Source organism: Triticum urartu, chromosome 5A, assembly GCF_056163025.1.
Source record: "Triticum urartu cultivar PI428250 chromosome 5A, HENAU_Tu73, whole genome shotgun sequence".
Classification (NCBI taxonomy): Eukaryota; Viridiplantae; Streptophyta; class Magnoliopsida; order Poales; family Poaceae; genus Triticum; species Triticum urartu.
In genome coordinates, this window is record NC_141877.1 from 474048121 (window position 1) to 474072561 (window position 24441).

Below are 24441 nucleotides of genomic sequence, written 5' to 3' on the forward strand. Positions count from 1 at the left end.
AGATCAAAGGCACAAGATGATGATGGCCATATCATGTCACATATTTTGATTGCATGTGATGTTTATCTTTTATGCATCTTATCTTGCTTTGATTGACGGTAGCATTATAAGATGATTCCTCACTAAATTTCAAGATAAAAGTGTTCTCCCTGAGTATGCACCGTTGCCAAAGTTCGTCATGCCCAGACACCACGTGATGATCGGGTGTGATAAGCTCTACGTCCATCTACAATGGGTGCAAGCCAGTTTTGCACACGCAGAATACTCAGGTTAAACTTGACGAGCCTAGCATATGCAGATATGGCCTCGGAACACTGAGACCGAAAGGTCGAGCGTGAATCATATAGTAGATATGATCAACATAGTGATGTTCACCATTGAAAGCTACTCCATTTCACGTGATGATCGGTTATGGTTTAGTTGATTTGGATCACGTGATCACTTAGAGGATTAGAGGGATGTCTATCTAAGTGGGAGTTCTTAAGTAATATGATTAATTGAACTTTAATTTATCATGAACTTAGTCTTGGTAGTATTAGCATATCTATGTTGTGGATCAATAGCTCGCGTTGTTGCTTTCATATGTTTATTTTGATATGTTCCTAGAGAAAAATTGTGTTGAAAGATGTTAGTAGCAATGATGCGGATTGGATCCGTGATCTGAGGTTTATCCTCATTGCTACACAGAAGAATTATGTCCTTGATGCACCGCTAGGTGACAGACCTATTGCAGGAGCAGATGCAGACGTTATGAATGTTTGGCTAGCTCAATATGATGACTACTTGATAGTTAAGTGCACCATGCTTAACGGCTTAGAATCGGGACTTCAAAGACGTCTTGAACGTCATGGACCATATGAGATGTTCCAGGAGTTGAAGTTAATATTTCAAGAAATACCCGAGTTGAGAGAGATGAAGTCGCCAACAAGTTCTATAGCTAAAAGTTGGAGGAGAATCGCTCAACTAGTGAGCATGTGCTCAGATTGTCTGGGTACTACAATCAATTGAATCAAGTGGGAGTTAATCTTCCAGATAAAATAGTGATTGACAGAATTCTCTAGTCACCATCACCAAGTTAGTAGAACTTCGTGATGAACTATAATATGCAAGGGATAACGGAAACAATTCCCAAGCTCTTCGTGATGCTAAAATCGACGAAGGTAGAAATCAAGAAAAACATCAAGTGTTGATGGTTAACAAGACCACTAGTTTCAAGAAAAGGGCAAAGGGAAGAAGGGGAACTTCAAGAAGAACAGCAAGCAAGTTCCTGCTCAAGTGAAGAAGCCCAAGTCTGGTCCTAAGCCTGAGACTAAGTGCTTCTACTGCAAAGGGACTGGTCAATGGAAGCAGAACTGCCCCAAGTATTTGGCAGATAAGAAGGATGGCAAAGTGAACATAAGTATATTTGATATACATGTTATTGATGTATGCTTTACTAGTGTTTATAGCAACCCCTCAGTATTTGATACTAGTTCAGCTGCTAAGATTAGTAACTCGAAACGGGAGTTGCAGAATAAACAGAGACTAGTTAAGGGTGAAGTGACGATGTGTGTTAGAAGTGGTTCCAAGATTGATATGATCATCATCGCACACTCCCTATACTTTCGGGATTAGTGTTGAACCTAAATAAGTGTTATTTGGTGTTTGCGTTGAGCATGAATATAATTTGATCATGTTTATTGCAATACGGTTATTCATTTAAGTTAGAGAACAATTGTTGTTCTGTTTACATGAATAAAACCTTATATGGTTACACACCCAATGAAAATGGTTCGTTGGATCTCGATCATAGTGATACACATATTCATAATATTGAAACCAAAAGATGCAAAGTTAATAATGATAGTGCAACTTATTTGTGGCACTGCCGTTTAAGTCATATTGGTGTAAAGCGCATGAAGAAAATCCATGCTGATGGGCTTTTGGAATCACTTGATGCTTGCGAACCATGCCTTATGGGCAAGATGACTAAAACGCCATTCTCCGGAACAATGAAGCAAGCAACAGATTTGTTGGAAATCATACATACTGATGTATGTGGTCCGATGAATATTAAGGCTTGCAGCAGGTATCATTATTTTCTGACCTTCACAGATGATTTGAGCAGATATGGGGATATCTACTTGATGAAACATAAGTCTGAAACATTTGAACAGTTCAAAGAATTTCAGAGTGAAGTGGAAAATCATCGTGACAAGAAAATAAAAGTTTCTACGATATGATCGCAGAGGTAAAATATTTGAGCTACGAGTTTAGCCTTCAATTAAAACAATGTGAAATAGTTTCACTACTCACGCCACCTGGAACACCATAGTGTAATGGTGTGTCCGAACGTCATAACCGTACTTTATTAGATATAGTGCGATCTATGATGTCTCTTACCGATCTACCACTATCGTTTTGGGGTTATGCATTAGAGACAGTTGCACTCACGTTAACTAGGGCACCATCTAAATCCGTTGAACGACACCGTGTGAACTATGGTTTGGCAAGAAACCTAAGCTGTTGTTTCTTAAAGTTTGGAGTTGCGATGCTTATGTGAAAAAGTTTCATCTCGATAAGCTCAAACTCAAATCGGAGAAATATGTCTTCATAGGATACCCAAAGGAGATAGTTGGGTACACCTTCTATCACAGATCCGAAGGCAAGACATTCGTTGCTAAGAATGGATCCTTTCTAGAGAAGGAGTTTCTCTCGAAAGAAGTGAGTGGGAGGAAAGTAGAAAACTTGATAAGGTAATTGTACCTTCTCCCTTATTGGAAAATAGTTCATCACAGAAATCTGTTCCTGTGACTACTACACCAATTAGTGAGGAAGCTAATGATGATGATCATGTAACTTCAGATCAAGTTACTACCGAATCTCGTAGGTAAACCAGAGTGAGATCCGCACCAGAGTGGTACGGTAATCCTATTCTGGAGGTCATGTTACTTGATCATGACGAACCTACGAACTATGAGGAAGCGATGATGAGCCCAGATTCCGATAAATGGCTTGAGGCCATGAAATCTGAGATAGGATCCATGTATGAGAACAAAGTGTGGACTTTGGTGGACTTGCCCGAGGATCGGCAAGCCATTGATAATAAATGGATCTTCAAGAGGAAGACGGACACGGATAGTAGTGTTACTATCTACAAAGCTAGAATTGTCGCAAAAGGTTTTCGACAAGTTCAAGGTGTTGACTACGATGAGAGTTTCTCACTCGTATCTATGCTTAAGTCTGTCCGAATCATGTTAGCAATTGCCGCATTTTATGAAATCTGGCAAATGGATAAACAAAACTGCATTCCTTAATGGATTTATTAAAGAAGAGTTGTATATGATGCAACAAGATGGTTTTGTCAATCCTAAAGGTGCTAACAAAATATGCAAGCTCCAGCGATCCATTTATGGACTGGTGCAAGCATCTCGGAGTTGGAATATATGCTTTGATAAGTTGATCAAAGCATATAGTTTTATACAGACTTGCGGTGAAGCCTGTATTTACAAGAAAGTGAGTGGGAGCACTACAACATTTCTGATAAGTATAACATATTGTTGATCGGAAATAATGTAGAATTATTCTGCAAAGCATAAAGGAGTGTTTGAAAGGAGTTTTTCAAAGAAAGACCTCGGTGAAGCTGCTTACATATTGAGTATCAAGATCTATAGAGATAGATCAAGACGCTTGATAAGTTTTTTCAATGAGTACATACCTTGACAAGATTATGAAGTAGTTCAAAATGGAACAGTCAAAGAAAAAGTTTCTTGCCTGTGTTACAAGGTGTGAAATTGAGTAAGACTCAAAGCCCGACCACGGCAGAAGATAGAAAGAGAATGAAAGTCATTCCGTATGCCTCAGCCATAGGTTCTATAAAGTATGCCATGCTGTGTACCAGATCTATTGTATACCCTACACTGTGATAAACAAGGGAGTACAATAGTGATCTAAGAGTAGATCACTGGACAGCGGTCAAAATTATCCTTAGTGGAATAAGGAAATATTTCTCAATTATGGAGGTGGCAAAAGGTTCGTCGTAAAAAGTTACGCCGATGCAAGTTTTGACACAAATCTGGATGACTCTAAGTCTCGATCTAGATACATATTGAAAGTGGGAGCAATTAGCTAGAGTAGCTCCGTGCAGAGCATTGTAGACATAGAATTTGCAAAATACTTACGGATCTGAATGTGACAGACCCGTTGACTAAGATTATCTCACAAGCAAAACATGATCACACCTTAGTACTCTTTGGGTGTTAATCACATAAACGATGTGAACTAGATTACTGACTCTAGTAAACCCTTTGAGTATTGGTCACATAACGATGTGAAGTATGGGTGTTAATCACATGGTGATGTGAACTATTGATGTTAAATCACATGGCGATGTGATCTAGATTATTGACTCTAGTGCAAGTGGGAGACTGAAGGAAATATGCCCTAGAGGCAATAATAAAGTTATTATTTATTTCCTTATTTCATGATAAATGTTTATTATTCATGCTAGAATTGTATTAACCGGAAACATAATACATGTGTGAATACATAGACAAACAGAGTGTCACTAGTATGCCTCTACTTGACTAGATCGTTAATCAAAGATGGTTATGTTTCCTAACCATGGACAAAGAGTTGTTATTTGATTAACGGGATCACATCATTAGGTGAATGATCTGATTGACATGACTCATTCCATTAGCTTAGCACCCGATCGTTTAGTATGTTGCTATTGCTTTCTTCATGACTTATACACGTTCCTATGACTATGAGATTATGCAACTCCGGTTTGCCGGAGGAACACTTTGTGTGCTACCAAATGTCACAACGTAACTGGGTGATTATAAAGGAGCTCTACAGGTGTCTCCAAAGGTACATGTTGGGTTGGCGTATTTCGAGATTAGGATTTGTCACTCCGTTTGTCGGAGAGGTATCTCTGGGCCCTCTCGGTAATGCACATCACATAAGCCTTGCAAGCATTGCAACTAATGAGTTAGTTGCGAGATGATGTATTACGGAACGAGTAAAGAGACTTGCCGGTAACGAGATTGAACTAGGTATTGAGATACCGACGATCAAATCTCGGGCAAGTAACATACCGATGACAAAGGGAACAACGTATATTGTTATGCGGTCTGACCGATAAAGATCTTCGTAGAATATATGAGAGCCAATATGAGCATCCAGGTTCTGCTATTGGTTATTGACCGGAGACGTGCCTCGGTCATGTCTACATTGTTCTCGAACCCGTAGGGTCTGCACGCTTAAGGTTTCGATGACAGTTATATTATGAGTTTATGAGTTTTGATGTATCGAAGGAATTCGGAGTCCCGCATGAGATCGGGGACATGACGAGGAGTCTCGAAATGGTCGAGACGTAAAGATCGATATATTGGACGACTATATTCGGACATCGGAAAGGTTCCAAGTGGTTCGGGTATTTTTCGCAGTACCGGGGAGTTACGGGAATACGGGAGGAGAAGTATTGGGCCTTATTGGGCCATACGGGAAAGAGAGAGGGGCTGCCTAGGGCAGGCCGCGCGCCTCCCCCCCCCCAAGGCCTAGTCGGAATTGGACTAGGGGGAGGGGCTGCGCCCCCTCCTTCCTTCCCTTCTCCCTTCCCCTTCCTTGTCTCCTACTCCTACTACATGGAAGGACTCCTAGTTGGACTAGGAAAAGGGAAATCCTACTCCCGGTGGGAGTAGGACTCCCCTAGGGCGCGCCATAGAGAGGGCCGGCCCTCCCCTCCTCCACTCCTTTATATACGGGGGCAGGGGGCACCCCATAGATACACAAGTTGATCTTCGTGATCGTTCCTTAGCCGTGTGCGGTGCCCCCCTCCACCATATTCCACCTCGGTCATATTGTAGCAGTGCTTAGGCGAAGCCCTGCGACGGTTGAACATCAAGATCGTCACCACGCCATCGTGCTGACGGAACTCCTCCCCGAAGCTTTGCTGAATCGGAGCCCGGGGAGCGTCATCGAGCTGAACATGTGCCAAGAACTCGGAGGTGCCGGAGTAACGGTGCTTGGATCGGTTGGACCGGGAAGACGTACGACTACTTCCTCTACGTTGCGTCAACGCTTCCGCTTCGGTCTACGAGGGTACGTAGACAACACTCTCCCCTCTCGTTGCTATGCATCACCATGATTTTGCGTGTGCGTAGGAATTTTTTTGAAATTACTACGTTTCCCAACAGAGTTGATGATCACCATGGTGAAGCTAACATCAATCACGGGTGAGCCGGCCGTGGCAGTATGAGTCAGCGAGGACGGGCGAGTCAATCGCAAGCGCAGATGGGCGAATCAACCACGTCATGTTGATGTGGCAGGAGCGGCGACTTGCACACATATTCATCGAGCAGCACGACATGGATAAGCGCTAGTGCAAACATAATGTATGACACATGCCCCTTTGCAACACCTTTGTAATGAATAGTGGTTCTGCGAGAGAAATACCTCCAACCCAAAGTAATTACTTTTAAAATGAATATATACTAAAATATAGATAAGGCAGAAAGCACCTGGTATTTTTGTGGGACGAACGTAGACTGAGCAAATAGTCTTTTGTTCCCCGCTGGTGTCCATGCCCATAGATTTATTCCGGGTGGATGTAATAGTTGTACTGACATCGGGCTAGTATCGATAGTAATTTGTCCAAGCGATGCCTTCTGGATAGTATCAAGTGTTACCTTAGAACCAGTCCAACCAATGGATTTTCTCAGTAATTCTCTTCCAGCCCCGTTGGTCAGTCAACACGCAAGCAGGCCATATTTAGAGATAACCACATTCAGAGATTGCCACTCAAGCAACTCAAAGGAAAAAAAGGAGCGCGGCCGTGTAAGTAAACAGGGTCGGCTCGTGGTGATTTTGCCGCACCGGGGCGACTTGGAGTCGCGAAACGCAGCAGAAGCCGAGGTTGGCAACACAGCGCTCCACCCGGCGGCTTAATCACGCGGCAGGGCCGGCTCAGCACTGCCATAGCCTGTGTTGCAGGGATACGTCACATAAGTGCCGTATCGGTGCAGGATACTGCACTAGGACGGGGATACGTCCGGATACGCGTGGGATACCCGTATCCCTACGTATCACGTTTTTGCGAATTAAAATAAAGAGAAAAAAATAGGGATACGACTGGGACACGCGGGGATACACCACGGATACGTTAGGCCTGTTACCACTCGATCTCCAGCCCATCAAAAAAGGCCTACTCGCGATGGGTAAATAAACCTAATCGCTGGAGTCCATCCTGCCGTCACCTGCAGTTGCCAAATCGTGAGGGTTCGAGCCGCATCTCCAGACTCCCTTCCGCCGCCGGCGCCGGCGGCACCTCGCAGCTCGCTGCCTGCCTCCGTCCTCCAACTCCAAGTCGGCAAGTCTTCCCCATCCTTAGTCTGTACGCAAGTAAGCTACTAAGCTTCAATCCATTGCTTCAAGTTTTCTGTTCTTAAGCATGGTATGGATTAGGATTTAGGGGAGAACGAAGTGCATCTATTTATCTATTTTTCCAATGTTAGGGAATGACGTGTAGGTTTGTGATGGCGATTTCCCAGGGAGTTATTCAGATCACCCTGAATGAAAAAGATCAGGTTACTTCATAAACATCAATTTTCTCATCCTCTAAAAATTTGTGTTTTGTTGCTTTTTTTATGCATTCATACATATACTCGCCGTATCCCCGTATGCCTATTTCCAGAGAATGCCGTTTTCCCGTATCGCCGTATCCGTATCTCTGTACTCTTATCCCCGTACCATGTAACATAGGAGGCCGCGGATGCAGCCGTTGAGGCGGACGGCGGTCTATGGCGACCGCGGCGACGGAGAAGGTCGGCGAATCTGAGGCGCGAATCGGCGACGAAGTCCGGGTCGTCACTGGCTCTAGTTCCAGGTCGTATTTTGACTGTGCGGTTTCTTTAGCAATTGTATCCACGTGAATTGCCTTGATGTGTCTGCTGCGGTCAACAGAACTTGCTAGCATCGACGTTGGCGGCTTGAAGTCAATTCGGAGGCAACAACTCAAGGTTTTAGGCGAACCCCGACGACGATGATGCTGCTGCAGCGATTTGGTTGACGCAAGGCCCACTTTAATCGGCCTACTGTAGAAAGCGGGATTATACAGGGGCAGTTTGGCGCTCACACCGCAGCAGTGGCGAGGCGGAGTTGGGGCCGTGACCTTTCTTGACGAATCCAAATCCAGGTCTCCCTCGTGGCACTTGTCGTATTCTTAGAGGAAAAAAAAATTAAGCCTCGAATCCGGGTCTCCCTCGTGATGGTGAAGACAGGCGACTCGGCAGCGGCGGTCAAGGCGACCTGGCGCATCAAATTAACCTGAGGCCAGAGACATGCAGCTAGCATCTTCTTCCGGGTCGTCGTTAGATTTTCAGCAAAAAAAATCTTAAACCGCCCTCATGATCTTTCTTCTCATGGTGCAGTTGGCTAGTCTGAACATGGTCTTCTTCTTTTTTTATTCACATCAACTCGCATCTTGAAGCTGGTGCAAACAGAACACCTTTCAGCTAGTCCATCATGATGACCAGGTTTGCTAGAGCAAACAAATCGGCTATTGATCTCGGGATTTGAAGCAAACAACTACGGTTTGATGGATGTGAGCACATCTCTTCCTTTGATCTAACGTGGAGGCAACTCACAATTGACAACTTGGATTTGGCAGCGGCGGCAGACCACACCGTAACCCTAATTTCTCTTTTTTGACTTGAATCTTCTGGATTGTAAAATCTAAACCAGTAACCACAAGGCTAAGTCTTTCTTATCCGAAGAATTGTAAACTCCTCGATCCCTGAGAGAGATCCCTTCAAAAACTCAACACCACCGTGCGCAGGCCCCACAGTGGGCGCTATTTGTCGTGGAATTAACATGTCAAATGTCCTTAGTGTGAGGACTTAGTCGCGAGGCCAACACATCTATGTGGTAACTTGAGAGGGGTTGAGCGGAATCGAGAGACACAACACAAGACAAGGGTTTAGACAGCTTCGGGCCCCGAGAAACATCGTCTGGTAACAACCCTATATGCTGTTTGAGGTTAGATCTCATTATCATCACAAGAGAGTCGCCGTAAACCGGCTCTCCTCTAGTTGTGTCTAGCCCTAGAGATTGTTTCTTGCTTGTCCCCCTTTGAGGAGCCCTGCCCTCCTTATATATGTTGAAGGGGCGGGTTACATGTGGAGTCCAACTCGGACTTTAACTTAAACTATTTTGACTTTCTTAACGTCTGCCGGTATAACATTGTCTGCCGGTTTAACACCAGCCGGTTTACCGTCTGTCTTAGCCATCTATCTTGACTCTCTGTCTTAACTCTCCGCCGGTTTACCATCCGTCGGTTTACCAAGTCCCAGCCGGTTTACAACTCCAGCCGGGTCATACCGCAGGGTATATCCCCGATAGGAGGCGTTCACAATCTTCCAAGCCGTACCCCATTATGGGTACATGAAGCTCAAAATGCCTGGGCCCAACGGAATCATCACTCTTGCCAGTGATCCGGACACAGCACTCCGCACCGAAAACAAAGCAGCCGCACTGGCCCTCAAGGCATTATCCGAAGCCCTCTCGGCCGAGGAATTAACCACGCTACGCTCCACAGTGGACAGGGACGATGTGATACTCGACAAGAGATCCAAGTCCACCTCTTTTAAACCAGCGGATGAAATAGTCAAATTCCAAGTGCACCCAACGGACCCTGCAAAAACAGCCTCCATCGGGGCATAGTTAAACCCCGCCGTGGACGCCGCACTACGAGAGATCCTGCGCGAGAATTGGGACATATTCGCCTGGCATCCCTCAGACATGCCAGGAATCCCACGCAGGCTGGCCGAGCATAGCCTCAGTATCCTAAAGGGATTCAAGCCGGTAGCTCTTCGGCGTTTCTCCAAACCTAAGAGACATGCCATGGGAGAGGAACTAGCCAAGTTATTGGAGGCCGGATTTATCAGAGAAATAAAACACCCGGACTGGCTAGCAAACCTGGTGATGGTACCAAAGAAGGATAAATCCTGGCGCCTTTGTGTCGATTTCAAGGACCTTAATAAAGCTTGCCCAAAGGACCCCTTCCCCCTCCCCCCGCATCGATCAAATTATTGATGCTACCGCAGGACACGAGTCATTGTGTTTCCTCGACGCATACTCCGGTTACCACAAAATCAAGATGGCGGAGTCCGACCAAGCCGCAACGGCATTCATCACACCATACGGTCCCTTCTATTTTAATACAATGCCTTTTGGGCTCAAAAACTCCGGCACAACATATCAGCGCATGATTCAGACATGTCTGGAGAAACAAATCGGGAAAACAGTAGAGGCATACGTAGACGATGTGGTCATCAAAACCAAACACGCCGACTCTTTGATAGACGACTTGAGGCTCACATTCGACAACCTCCGAACATACGACATCAAGCTCAATCCGAAAAAATGCGTTTTCGGCGTACCAGCCGGAAAGCTCCTGGGTTTCATTGTCTCCAGTAGAGGTATTGAAGCTAATCCGGCCAAAATCCGAGCCTTGTCACAGTTGGCTACCCCAACAGACCTCAAACAAATCCAGAAGTTAACTGGATGTGTGGCGGCTCTAAGCCGCTTTATCTCCCGCTTAGGAGAAAAGGCTTTACCCCTTTATCGCCTCCTTCGGCGCACTGAACACTTCGAGTGGACGGACGCGGCCACAGCTGGACTGGAAGAAATAAAGGCCATTTTGGCAACCAACCCAATCCTGGCCGCGCCAAACATCGGCGAACCAATGTTGTTGTACATTGCGGCAACTCATCAAGTTGTCAGCGCAGTGCTCGTTGTCGAACGAGAAGCAGACGGACACAAATTCCCTCTTCAAAAGCCAGTATAGTATGTATCCACAGTCCTCACTCCTTGCAAATCACGGTACCCACATTATCAAAAGATAGCCTATGCGGTATTTGTGGCATCACGGAAGCTGCGACACTACTTTCAAGAGTGTTCGATTACAGTAGCCTCGGAAGTGCCACTTAATGATATTATAAACAACCGCGACGCTACGGGCCGGATCACCAAATGGGCCATCGAGCTCCTCCCGTTCGACATAACATACAAACCTTGACGAGCCATTAAGTCACAAGTATTGGCCGACTTCGTCGCCGAATGGACGCAGGCCGAACTCCCTAAAGAGTATGGCGCATACTCCAATTGGATCATGCACTTCAACGGTTCTAAAATGTTGGCCGGTCTAGGGGCTGGCGTCGTCCTGATGTCCCCAACCAGAGATACCATTCAGTACGTACTACAAATACTGTACACAGACTCCAACAATGCAGCCGAATATGAAGCTCTGTTGCATGGTCTTCGGATGGCAGTCTCCATGGGCATTCAACGTCTGGAGGCGCGTGGGGATTCAAACCTCGCAATATCCCAAATAAATGGAGACTTTGATGCCAAGGATCCGAAAATGGCAGCCTATCGAAATGCCATCCTAAAAATGTCAGCTCGGTTCGAGGGGCTCGAATTTCACCATGTGGCTCGGGAAAACAATCAGGCGGCGGATATCCTCGCCTGCATCGGCGCCAAACGCGACGCGGTCCCCCCCCCCCAACATATTTTTGGAGAGGCTGTTCAAGCCATCCGTAGTATGGGAAGGGGACACTGGTAACAATAGCCCGGACCCAACCAAAATACCCGATACAGAACACCCTGACACAATCAGAGGCTCCGCCACCGAAATAACACCTTCAGCCCATGTAATAATGGCCATAATTGCCCCGTGGATAGAACCATTCCTGGCCTACCTAACTAGACAGGAACTTCTGGAGGACCAAAATGAGGCACGCTGCATAGTGCGGCGATCTAAGGCCTACAGGGTCCACAAGGGAGAATTGTACAAAAAAAGCACTACCGGAGTCCTTCAAAGGTGCATCTCCGAAGAGGAAGGGCGGAACCTTTTGGCGGAAATTCACGCCGGACTCGGCGGTCACCACGCCGCAGCCCGGGGAACTTGTAAGCAAGGCCTTCCGTACAGGATTCTATTGGCCAACGGCCCAGGCATATGCACAGGACTTGGTCCAACGTTGCGCCGGTTGCCAGCTCTTTGCAAATCAAAGCCACACGCCACCCACCGCCCTCCAAACAATCCCCATTACATGGCCCTTTGCGGTCTGGGGGCTTGACATGGTTGGACCCCTTAAAGGGGGAACCCACAAGAAAAAATACGTACTGGTCATGGTGGATAAATTCACCAAATGGATAGAGGCCAAACCTGTTAAAACAGCCGAATCCAGACCGGTGATAGACTTCATATCCGGGGTCGTACACTGTTATGGCGTCCCCCACAGCATCATCACTGATAACGGCACGAACTTCACGGCCAATGAGGTAAAACTCTGGTGCAGCAAAATGGGCATCAAGCTCGATTATGCCTCAGTCTATCACCCACAAACCAACAGCCAAGTGGAGCGCGCGAACGGTCTTATAATGAGCGACATTAAACCCAGGCTAGTGCGGTCCTTAACGGAGTCTAACACGCACTGGGTAGAGGAGCTCGACTCCGTACTCTGGGAGCTGCGGACCACGTCGAACCGTAGTACCGGATATACACCCTTCTTTATGGTGTACGGCGCAGAAGCAGTCTTACCCTGTGACATAATTCATGACTCACCTCAAGTGTGCATGTACGAAGAAAGAGAAGCCGAGCTTGATCGGCAGGACAGTCTGGACACCTTGGAGGAGGAGCGCGATGTGGCAAAAGCCCGTTCCGCATTTTATCAGCAACAGGCTCGCAGATACCAAAGCGGAGAAGTACGAGCCAAAACTTATAACGTTGGCGAACTAGTTCTATGTCTGCCGGATAAGAAAAAGAACGAGCTCGAGCCCAAATGGGAAGGTCCCTTCATTATTGACCAAGTTTTGACCGGTGGAGCGTACCGAATGCGGGATGCATCGACTAATCGACTCGAGCCGAACCCATGGAACATAGCCAGGTTCCGAAGATTCTACGCCTAGCACCGGACCTTGTGTTCGTCCCCTTCCTCTGTCCATTTTTTATACATTATCTATCTTGTTTTTCTTTATTTCTTTTATTCTTTCTCCAGGCCTTCAAAGGCCAACTTGCACCTCGTTTGCACATTACAGCTGCGCTAGCCGCACTCATCATACCTGGGGGCTTCTTTCACAGAAGCCTGATTATTTATTTGGGCCTCGTGCCCTGCACATGTGTTATGCTTCCACATGTACCTTTTTTCGCCATTATATGCATCGATATGACTTAAGTTTTGGCCAAGCTAGGTTGCCTGGCTCTTGTATTTATGCCCTACGTTCCCGTTAATTCGGCTAGGGCATAAGGGGAGCACCTCTGCGATTGTTACTGCCGGGTCAGCCGGATGTGTACCTCAGACTGGGTGAAGCCGAAAGCTAGCGTTCTTAAGGGAATATTCGGTCGGCGAACAAAAGATGATTTTTATTTATTTTCCATATCTGCCCCCAGATGTTTTTTCCTGCGTTTCCTATCGCAGTCCAGACATGCACTTTAGGGCATGCTTGCCGAGGGAAAGGAACCCTTAATGGAACTATTCTCCCTGGAAGATGTTTCTTACTACCCATGTAATATAACATAACTAGTTTGGCACTTGTCCGTTCAAGCACCAATGACCCCTACGCCTAGTCTCCACGCATACCCCGGTTCTTATATAACTGAGCGGGTATTCGGATACACTCCGGACTATCGGGTCCCGAGGTTGAAGCGAAAAGGTCCGCCATGAAAAATGATCTATAATCCGGCTAGAAGGCATTATACATGTCACTTTAATTACATAGTCATGCAGACTGACTAAATTCCTCCTCTATACCATCCAACAGGCGGTCTAGCCTACAATCCTGTTGGGAATACTTTGCGGCTAATTCTACTTGCCCATAAACTAAGCTAACGGGGATCTCTTTTCCGTCGGGCCCCACAGGTCCGACCTCGGCCATGTGATTTGGGTCAGCCTTGGTGTACCGCGTCTTCACCATGGCCCAGGCTTCTCGGGCACCTTGTCGGCATGCCGATATCTTCCATAATCGGAAGCGCCGCCGTGCTCCCTTGAGCTTCTCCGCAAGCTCTGCAACACCTTCTCGCAGGGAGGCAGATGGCCACAAGGCCTGGGCAACACCTTGCATCACCTGCCGAACTTGTTCGTGCAGATGCGAGAGCTCAGATAGAAGATCACCTGCAGACCCGGGCATTTCCTCCGCAGGACGACCCGTCAGCATACCTACAGACATAACGCTGTTAGTCGGCTTCTTCGCCGAACTCCTTCAAAAGGATTCGTTCAAGCACTTACTGAAAATGCCGCGCCGAAGCCGCTTTTTCTCCTTCTCGGAGTCTGCAAGCTGGGCTCGAACGTCTTTTAGTTCCACGCTCAGCTTGACATTGGCGTCTTGGAGATTGTTTTTCTCCCGCCTAACCTCAGTCAGCACGCGTTTGCCAGCCTCTATCTGTCACACGACATGCTGGTCCCCCGGATTTTCTCCGGATTCATCTGCAAAATCTATTGTTAGATCTGCAGCCACGCCGCACATTATATGGTAACCATCATTCTTTAAAGTAAATGTTACCAGCGGGAGGCTTTTTCTGTTCCTGCAATGCGGCAACAGTGGCCTGCAGTTGGGTCTTGCATTCCTCCAGCTCCTGGGATAGCCTAGTATTCTTCTCTGTAAGAACCTGCACATTAAAAGATGATTCTTAAATCAGTTATGCTAACTGTTTCAAGTCTCAAGGGCTACTGATACATATAAATCGCCAGATTTACTTAGCCGTACATCCTTTACATACTGATCCGTGGCTCTGGCTAGACCATCCTGAGCAGCACGAAGGTACGCCTCTCTGGAATTAAAGGCATCAAATGCCTCTGGTGAGAAACAAGCGTCACGGAGTACGGCCCGACGGCGCCTATGATTCATGGCGCTTTCCACTTCCGAGTTAGTTGTGGATAATCTATCCGCATCCTCTGTAGGGGGATTATCCGGCGCCTGCCCCATATCAGCTTCCGCCTCTATGTCCGGTCCTGGCGCCCGACTGGTGGAGGCGTGATCAGCAACATCGCTGGACATATTCCGGCGAGCGTTTTTTCTATTAAAGAAACGCGGGTGTCATTACATTTTGAGAAAGACGACAACCACGGAGCGGGGTTTTCATACCTTTGCGCCGGCGTCTCCGTCCTGACTGCCTTCCTTTTTGGCCTACCCGGCCTCGACGCCTCTTGTTGGCGAGTTGCTGCGGGTTCGGCAGGGCGTCCTGAATGCCTTCCCCGTAAAAAATGCCATGTGTATATGGTGGGTGAAGTGTCTAAAAGGGGATCCTAGTTTTTGGAGTTGGGATTTTTTGGTTTTTCTTACGTGCGATGTAGGGAGCAGTCCGGGATAGTCGGCCGTAATGGCCACCATGGCACCGTCGTAGCTTAACTGATAGAACTACCGGTCTATCAGCTCCACGGAGATAACCGGATCTTCTTCATGTCCGGAGTCGAGGGCCCGGTCTGGGTCCTCCGGTTCTGGAGAGAGGCTGCTGACCTCCTTTATGGATTTTCGCAGTTCCTGCCACAAACTGGCAAGGTGAATACTTACGACAAAGAATGCGGGAAAATGGAAGTAAGGGGATATAGCTTACCCAGCTTGGAGGATTGTACATGGAGAATCCATCCCGTGGCTTGATGCGGGTGAACTCCTCCTCCTCTCCCTTGAACAATTCAGACAGAATTTTTGCTAAAGCGGCAGCATCGCCCGGACCCTTATGCCCATAGCGGGTGGCGTCATCTGCCCCATTGAAACACCACAAGGGGTGCCCACGGTATTGAAGTGGTTGCACTCCCCGCATTATGAAAATCGACATAACTTCGGTTATTGTCAATCCTGATTGAGCCAGTGCTTTGATCCGGTTCGTCAGATAGAGGACTTCTCTGTTGTCTTCCACCTAGGGGCTCCGTGGGTGCCAACTTCAGCGCTTCTTCAGAGGAGCATTGTTGAACTCAGGAAGACCCCGCCGAACAGGGTCCGAAAGGGGAACGTCCTCCATATAAAACCATTCTGAAGGCCAGTCTTCGGACGGCTTCTTCTTGGTACCGGACATGTATCTGGTATCAGTGATGCGCCATATTTCGGCTCCGCCCACTTGATAAAGTGATTCCCTCTATATGCGAGGGACGAGGCAAAATAGCCTTTTCCACAGTTCGAAGTGAGCCTCGTAGCCCAGGAACAACTTGTAGAGAGCAACATAGCCGGCGATATGTAGAATGGAGGCAGGGGTGAAATTGTGTAATTGGAGGCCGTAGAACTCCAGTAGCCCATGGCAGAACGGATGAATTGGAAATCCGAGTCCCCTTAGTAAGTAAGGAACAAGGCAGACACGTTCCCCCATGGAGGGACAGGGAAAGCTCTCCGCTTGCTCCCCGCCATTGTAGGTGGCAAGCCCGGCTCGAACGGGCACCATATACGCCGGAGGGAGAAATCCCTTGGTCTGCAGTTCGACAAATCGACTGTGTGGGACTGAACACCTCTCCCAATCACCGAGCTTAGGGCTACGGGGGCGGGAGGAGGAGCTGCGGAGGTCGACCATGCTGGAATGGATATTTCCGAAACGCACTCTGATGGATTCTCGCTGAGGGGAAGATGGTGTGGATCGGATCTAAGAATCCCTATCCCTTTAATAGACAATTTATTTATCTGGCTAGGGGGGCAAATGTAAAAATGCCCTGGCGCCTCGTATTCATTCGACGCATGAGAGATAGCCCTTATTGGGCACAGAAGCCAAGAGGATCAACATTTATGGGGCCGGACACTTCTTACAAACACTTGGAAATTGGAGAAGCACCCCCCTTGCAATGCCGAAGACAATACTGCGCGCCGGACTCATCGTCATTGAAGCCTGGTTCGGGGCTACTGAGGGAGTCCTGGATTAGGGTGTCTCCGGACAGCCGGACTATATCCTTTGGCTGGACTGTTGGACTATGAAGATACAAGATTGAAGACTTCGTTTCGTGTCCAGATGGGACTCTACTTGGCGTGGAAGGCAAGCTAGGCAATACGGATATGTATATCTCCTCCTTTGTAACCGACCTTGTGTAACCCTAGCCCATCCGGTGTCTATATAAACCGGAGGGTTTTAGTCCGTAGGACAACATACAATCATACCATAGGCTAGCTTCTAGGGTTTAGCCTCTCCAATCTTGTGGTAGATCAACTCTTGTAACACCCATATCATCAAGAATAAATCAAGTAGGACGTAGGGTTTTACCTCCATCAAGAGGGCCCGAACCTGGGTAAAACATCGTGTCCCCTGCCTCCTGTTACCATCCACCTTAGATGCACAGTTCGGGACCCCCTACCCGAGATCCGCCGGTTTTGACACCGACAAGGATACAGAGAGTTGTGTTTTCTAAATTCATCCATCTCATGCTCATCAAAAGGAATCCACTAACAAGGTTGATCAGGTCTTGTTAACAAACTCATTTCGAATAACATGAAACCGGAGAATTTTCGAATAACACTAGGTTACCTCAACGGGGATATGCATGTCCCCAACAATAAAAATATCATATGTCTTCTTGACAATAGGAAGAGGAAATTCAAAACCTCCAATAGTAATTGTTGAAAATTTTCCAATAGAATTAATCCTATGGACTAGACGTTGTTTCCTCGGAAAGTGTACCGTATGCTCATTACCATTAACATGAAAAGTGACATTGTCTTTGTCGCAATCAATAACAGCCCCTACAGTATTCAAGAAGGGTCTTCCAAGAATAATGGACATACTATCATCTTCGGGAATATCAAGAATAACAAAGTCCGTTAAAATAGTAACGTTTGCAACCACAATAGACACATCCTCACAAATACCGACAGGTATAGCAGTTGATTTATCGGCCATTTGCAAAGATATTTCAGTAGGTGTCAACTTATTCAAATCAAGTCTACGATATAAAGAGAGAGGCATAACACTAACACCGGCTCCAATATCACATAAGGCAGTTTTAAGATAGTTTCTTTTAATGGAGCATGGTATAGTTGGTACTCCTGGATCTTCAAGTTTCTTTGGTATTCCACCCTTAAAAGTGTAATTAGCAAGCATGGTGGAAATTTCAGCTTCCGGTATCTTTCTTTTATTAGTAACAATATCCTTCATGTACTTAGCATAAGGGTTCATTTTAAGCATATCAGTCAAACGCATACGCAAAAAGATAGGTCTAATCATTTCAACAAAGAGCTCAAAATCCTCATCATCCTTTTTATTGGATGGTTTAGGAGGAAAAGGCATGGGTTTCTGAACCCATGGTTCTATTTCTTTACCGTGCTTCCTAGCAACAAAGTCTCTGTTATCATAACGTTGATTCTTTGATTGTGGGTTATCAAGATCAACAACAGGTTCAATCTCTACATCATTGTCATTGCTAGGTTGAGCATCAACATGAACATCATCATTAACATTATCACTAGGTTCATGTTCATTACCGAATTGTGTTTCAGCATCAGAAATAGAAATATCATTGGGATTCTCAGGTGTGTCAACAACAGGTTCGCTAGAAGCATGCAAAGTCCTATCATTTTTCTTTTTTCTTCTTCTTAGAAGGACTAGGTGCATTAATATTAGTTCTCTGAGAATCTTGCTCAATTCTCTTAGGGTGGCTGTCGGTGTCAAAACCGGCGGATCTCGGGTAGGGGGTCCCGAACTGTGCGTATAGGCCGGATGGTAACAGGATGCAGGGGACACAATGTTTTACCCAGGTTCGGGCCCTCCTGATGGAGGTAAACCCTACGTCCTGCTTGATTAATATTGATGATATGGGTAGTACAAGAGTAGATCTACCATGAGATCAGAGAGGCTAAACCCTAGAAGCTAGCCTATGGTATGATTGTTGTTTGTCCTATGGACTAAAAACCCTCCGGTTTATATAGACACCGGAGAGGGCTAGGGTTACACAGAGTCGGTTACAATGGGAGGAGATCTACATATCCATATTGCCAAGCTTGCCTTCCACGCCAAGGAAAGTCCCATCCAGACACGGGACGAAGTCTTCAATCTTGTATCTTCATAGTCCGAGAGTCCGGCCAGACGTTATAGTCCGGCTATCCGAACACCCCCTAATCCAGGACTCCCTCAGTAGCCCCCGAACCAGGCTTCAATGACGATGAGTCCGGCGCGCATATTGTCTTCAGCATTGCAAGGCGGGTTCCTCTCTAGATTCCGTGTACCTATTTAAATAGTGTCCGGCTCCTTGTGAATGTTGCGCTCCTTGGCTTCCACACCCAACAATAGCCACTTTCCACGTGTCAAGCGAATCTGAAGAGTCAGGGTGTTTTTACTTTTACCCCCTGGCTGTGCGAATGAGCTGCCTATTAAAGAGACGAGGATTCAGATCCAAATCACACCATCCTCCCTTGGCAAGCCTTCATCGGAGCGCATCCGACAGAGATCCATTCCAACATGGCCGGTCGACGCAGCTTCTCCTCTCGCTCCCCTAGCCCCAAGCCCGGAGATTGGGAGAAATGTTCCGTCCCGCACGACAAATTAGTGATGCTTTGGGTGAAGGGATTTCTTCCCCCAGCATATATGGTCCCGGTTCGAGCCAGGCTCGCCACCTATAATGGCGGAGAGCAAGCGGAGAGCCTTCCCAATCCCTCCAAGGGAGAGTGGGTATGCCTTGTCCCTCATTTGGTAAGAGGGCTCGGATTTCCAATTCACCCGTTTCTCCGGGGGCTCCTGGAGTTCTACGGCCTCCAGTTGCACAATCTTACGCCTGCCTCCATATTGCATATCGCGGGCTTCGTAGCCCTCTGCGAGCTGTTTTTGGGCTGTGAGGCTCATTTCGTGCTGTGGAAGAAGTTGTTCTGCCTTGTGCCCCGTTCTCAGGAGGGGTCAATATATCAAGTGGGTGGAGCCGAAGTGTGGCGTATTGCCGGGAACGGATATCTATCCGGAACCCCAAAGAAGACGTCCGAAGACTGGCCTTCAGAATGGTTTTATATAGAAGATGTCCCCCTCCCGGACCCTATTCAAATCGGCCTCCCTGAGTTCGACAACGCCCCTTTGAAGAAGCGCCGGAGCTGGCATCCACGGAGTCCCCAAGAGGACGATGACAGGGACGTTCTTTACCTAATGAGCCGGATAAGTTTGTTAGCTCGATCCGGATTGACCATGATCGAGGTCATGGCCACATGTATCATGCGGGGGGTGCAGCCGCTTCAGTATAGAGGCCACCCCATGTGGGATTTCAATGGGGAGGATGACGCCACCCGCTATGGCCGTAAAGGGCCGAAATCGGTTGCTGATCTAATAAAGATTTTATCCACTTTGTACAAGGGAGAAGAGGAGGAATTCCTCTGCGTCAACCCGCAGGGCGGATTTTCTATGTACAATCCTCTGAGCTGGGTAAGCGGACACTTTTTCTCGCCCATCCATTTCATATTCCCATAGTTTAAGTATTCAGTCTAGCGATTTCAACGCAGGAGCTGCGCCATGCTGTAAGGGAGATAAACATCCCTCTTCCACAACCCGAGGACCCGGAACGGTCCCTTGACCCGGCCTCCCAAGAGGACCCGGACATATCTGTGAAGCTGATCGATGGGGTATTTTACCAATTGAGCAATGACAACGCCTTGGTGGCCATTACGGCTGATTACCCTGGGCTACTTCCAGCCTCACAGGTAATTGAGACCGAAGTCCCAGTACTTTGAAAAGGGATCCGTCCTTGCATGTTTTTGATTACCGTATAACAACCGTGTTTTGCAGGGGAGGTCCTCGAGGCGGAAGGTCGAGCCTGCGGCGACGAGCCAACAAGGGGCCACGAGGCCAGGCAGGCTGAAGAGACACGCGGTCCGGATTGAGACACCGGTGCAGCGGTACGGCACGCCGTTTTTATTCCAAGGCATTATTCTCGGAGGCATACTAACGCCCATGCCTTCCTTTTAGGAAAAAGAGCGCTCGCCGGACTATATCCGGAGAGGCTACTAATCGCGCCTCCACCATCCAGGCTCCAAGGCAGGATTCGGAGGCGGGAACAAATACGAGGCGTGCGCCGGGCGCTCCTCCGATAGAGGATGCGGATAGACTGTCCGCCACCCATTCCGAGGTGGAAAGTGCCATGAACCACAGGCGTCGCCGGACTGTTCTTCGTGACGCTTGTTTCTCCCAAGAGGCATTGGATGCCTTCAACTCGGGAGATGCGTACCTCCGTGCCGCTCAAAATGGTCTAGCCAGAGCCACGGAGCAGTATATAAAAGACATACGGGTGAGAAAATTTGGTGATTATATATATCAGTAGCCCCTCAGACTTGAAACAGTTAGAATAACTGATTTAAGGATCATTTGTTATACAGGTTCTTACAGAAAAGAATACCCAACTGTCCTAGGAGCTGGAAGGGTGCAAAGCCCAACTTCAGGCCACACTAGCCGCAGTAGGGGAGACCAAAGAGACCCCCTCTGGTAATATATCCGTCAAATGATAAGTATCATATAAAGTGCGGCGTATATGCAGATCTGACGGTAAAATTGCAGATGACGCTGGAGTAAATCCGGATAAGCAACAACTCCTACGCCAGCTAAAGGCCGGTGAGAGCGTGCTTACGAGGGTGAGGCAGGAGAAGAATGATCTCCTAGATGCCAACACCAAGCTGGGCATGGAACTAAAGGATGTTCGTGCCCAACTGTCGGACTCCGTTAAGGATAATCGGCAGCTTCGATGTGGCATATTTAGTAAGTGCTTGAACGAACTTTGAAAAAGAGTTCAGCGAGGAAGTTGGCTGACAGAGTTATGTCTGTAGGCATGCTAACAGGTTGTCCTACAGAGGAAATGCCCGGTTCTACGGGTGACCTTCTTCCCGAGCTCTCACAACTGCACGAACGAGTTCGGCAGGTGATGCAAGGCGTCGCCCAGGCCTTGTGGCCATCAGTCTCCATGCCCGAAGGCCTTGGAGAGCTTGCAGAGAAGCTGAAGGGAGCGCGACGGCGCTTCCGATTATGGAAGATATCGGCCTGCCGTCAGGGCGCCAGGGAAGCCTGGGCCATGGTGAAGACGCGGTACACGAAGGCTGACCCACACCACATGGCCGAGGTCAGACCTGTGGGGCCCGATGGGAAGGAGATCCCTGTGAGCTTAGTGTACGGCCAAGTAGAATTGGCCGCAAAGTATTCCCAACAGGACTGTAGACTAGACAGCCTATTGGATGGTATTGAAGAGGAATTCAACCAGTCAAATTGACTATGTAATTTAAAGTGACATGTATAATGCCTTCTAGCCAGATTGTAGATCGTTTGTCATGGCGGACCTTTTCGCTTCAACCTCGGGACCCGACGGTCTGGAGTGTATCCGAATACCCTCTCGGTTATGTAAGAACTGGGGCGCATGGAGATCAGGCATAGGGGTCATTAGTGCTTGAACAGACAAGTGCCCAACTAGTTATGTTATATTACATGGTTAGTAAGAAACATCTTCCAGGGAGAATAGTTCTGTTAGGGGTTCCTTTCCCTGGGAGGCATGCCCTAAAGTGCATGTCTGGACTGCGAGAAGAGACGCAGAAAAAACATCTGGGGGCGGATAAGTAAATAAGTGAAAAATCATCTTTAGTTCACCGACCGAATATTCCCTTAAGAACGCTAGCTTTCGGCTTCACCCAGTCCGAGGTACACATCCGGCTGACCCGGCAGTAACAATCGCAGAGGTGCTCCCCTTATGTCCTAGCCGAATTAACGGGAACGTAGGGCATAAATACAAGAGCTAGGCAACCCAGCTTGGCCAAAACTTAAGTCATATCGGCGCATATAATGGTGAATAAAGGGTACATGCAGAAGGAGAACACATGTGTTGGGCATAAAGCCCGTATTAATAAGCTTCTGTTAAAGAAGCCCCCAGGTATAATGAGCGCGGATAGCGCGTCAGTTGTGTGCAAACAAGGCACGAATGGGCCCCTAAAGGCTATGAGAGAAAAGAAAGGGAGAAGGGGAAAAATATAAGATAGATAGTGTATAAAAATGGACAGAGGAAGGAGACGAACACAGAGTCCGGCGTTAGGCGTAGAATATTCGGAGTCGGGTTGCGTTACATGGGTTCGGCTCGAGTCGGTTATCCGATGCATCCCGCAGACGGTACGCTCCACCAGTCAGGACTTGGTCAATGATGAATGGACCTTCCCATTTGGGCTTGAGTTTGTCCTTTTTCTTATCCGGCAGGCGTAGAACTAACTCGCCAACATTGTAGGTTTTGGCCCGTACTTCTCTGCTTTGGTATCTTCGAGCCTACTGTTGATAGAATGCGGAACGGGCTTTTGCCACGTCACACTCCTCCTCCAAGTCGTCCAAACTGTCCTGCCAATCGAGCTCGGCTTCTCTTTCTTCGTACATGCGCACTCGAGGTGAGTCATGAATTATGTCGCAGGGTAGATCCGCCTCTGTGCCGTATACTATAAAGAATGGTGTGTATCCGGTAGTGCAATTCGGTGTGGTCCGCAGCCCCCAGAGTACGGAGTCGAGCTCCTCTACCCAATGCGTGTTAGATTCCTTGAGGGACCGCACTAATCTGGGTTTGATGCCGCTCATGATAAGACCATTTGCTCGCTCGACCTGACTGCTAGTTTGTGGGTGATAGACTGAAGCATAATCGAGCTTGATGCCCATGTTTCGGCACCAGAGTTTTACCTCGTCGGCCATAAAGTTCATGCCGTTATCAGTGATGATGCTGTGGGGGACGCCGTAACGGTGTACGACATCGGATATGAAGTCTATCACCGGTCCGGATTCGGCCGTCTTAACAGGCTTGGCTTCTATCCATTTGGTGAACTTATCCACCATGACCAGTAAGTATTTTTGCTTGTGGGTTCCTCCTTTAAGGGGTCCAACCATGTCAAGCCCCCAGACCGCGAAGGGCCAGGTGATGGGGATATTATGAAGGGCGGTGGGTGGCATATGGCTTTGGTTTGCAAAAAGCTGGCAACCAACACAACGTTGGACTAAGTCCTGGGCGTCTGCCCGGGCCGTTGGCCAATAAAAGCCTGTATGGTAGGCCTTGCTTACAAGCGCCCGGGCTACAGCGTGGTGACCGCCGAGTCCGGCATGAATTTCCGCCAAAAGATTCCGCCCCTCCTCTTCGGAGATGCACCTTTGAAGGACTCCGGTGGTGCTTTTCTTATAAAGCTCTCCCTCATGGACTTTATAGGCTTTAGATCGCTGCACTATACAGCGTGCCTCGTTTTGGTCCTCAGGAAGTTCCTGCCTAGTTAGGTAGGATAGGAATGGTTCTGTCCATGGGGCGATGACTGCCATTATTACGTGGGTTGAAGATGTTATTTCGTTGGCAGAGCCTCTAATTATATCAGAATATTCGATGTCGGGCAGTGCAGTTGGGTCTGGGCTGTTATTTCCGGGTTCCCCTTCCCATACTACGGATGGTTTGAACAGCCCCTCCAAGAAGATGTTGGGGGGGACGGCGTCGCGTTTTGCGCCGATGTGTGCCAGGACATCTGCTGCCTGAT

The 24441-nt window shown here is 47.7% G+C and overlaps 1 long non-coding RNA gene across 2 annotated transcripts in view; it reads left to right on the forward strand.

Moving 5' to 3' along the window:
* The first annotated feature begins 7119 nt into the window (after window positions 1-7119).
* The window catches only part of LOC125556298 (uncharacterized), a 42529-nt gene continuing 25207 nt past the window's right edge, over window positions 7120-24441 (forward strand). For both annotated transcript variants that reach the window (XR_015602399.1, XR_015602398.1), the window contains exons 1-2: window positions 7120-7383; window positions 7497-7568. This is a non-coding gene — a long non-coding RNA (uncharacterized LOC125556298). The remainder of the gene's footprint in view (window positions 7384-7496; window positions 7569-24441) is intronic.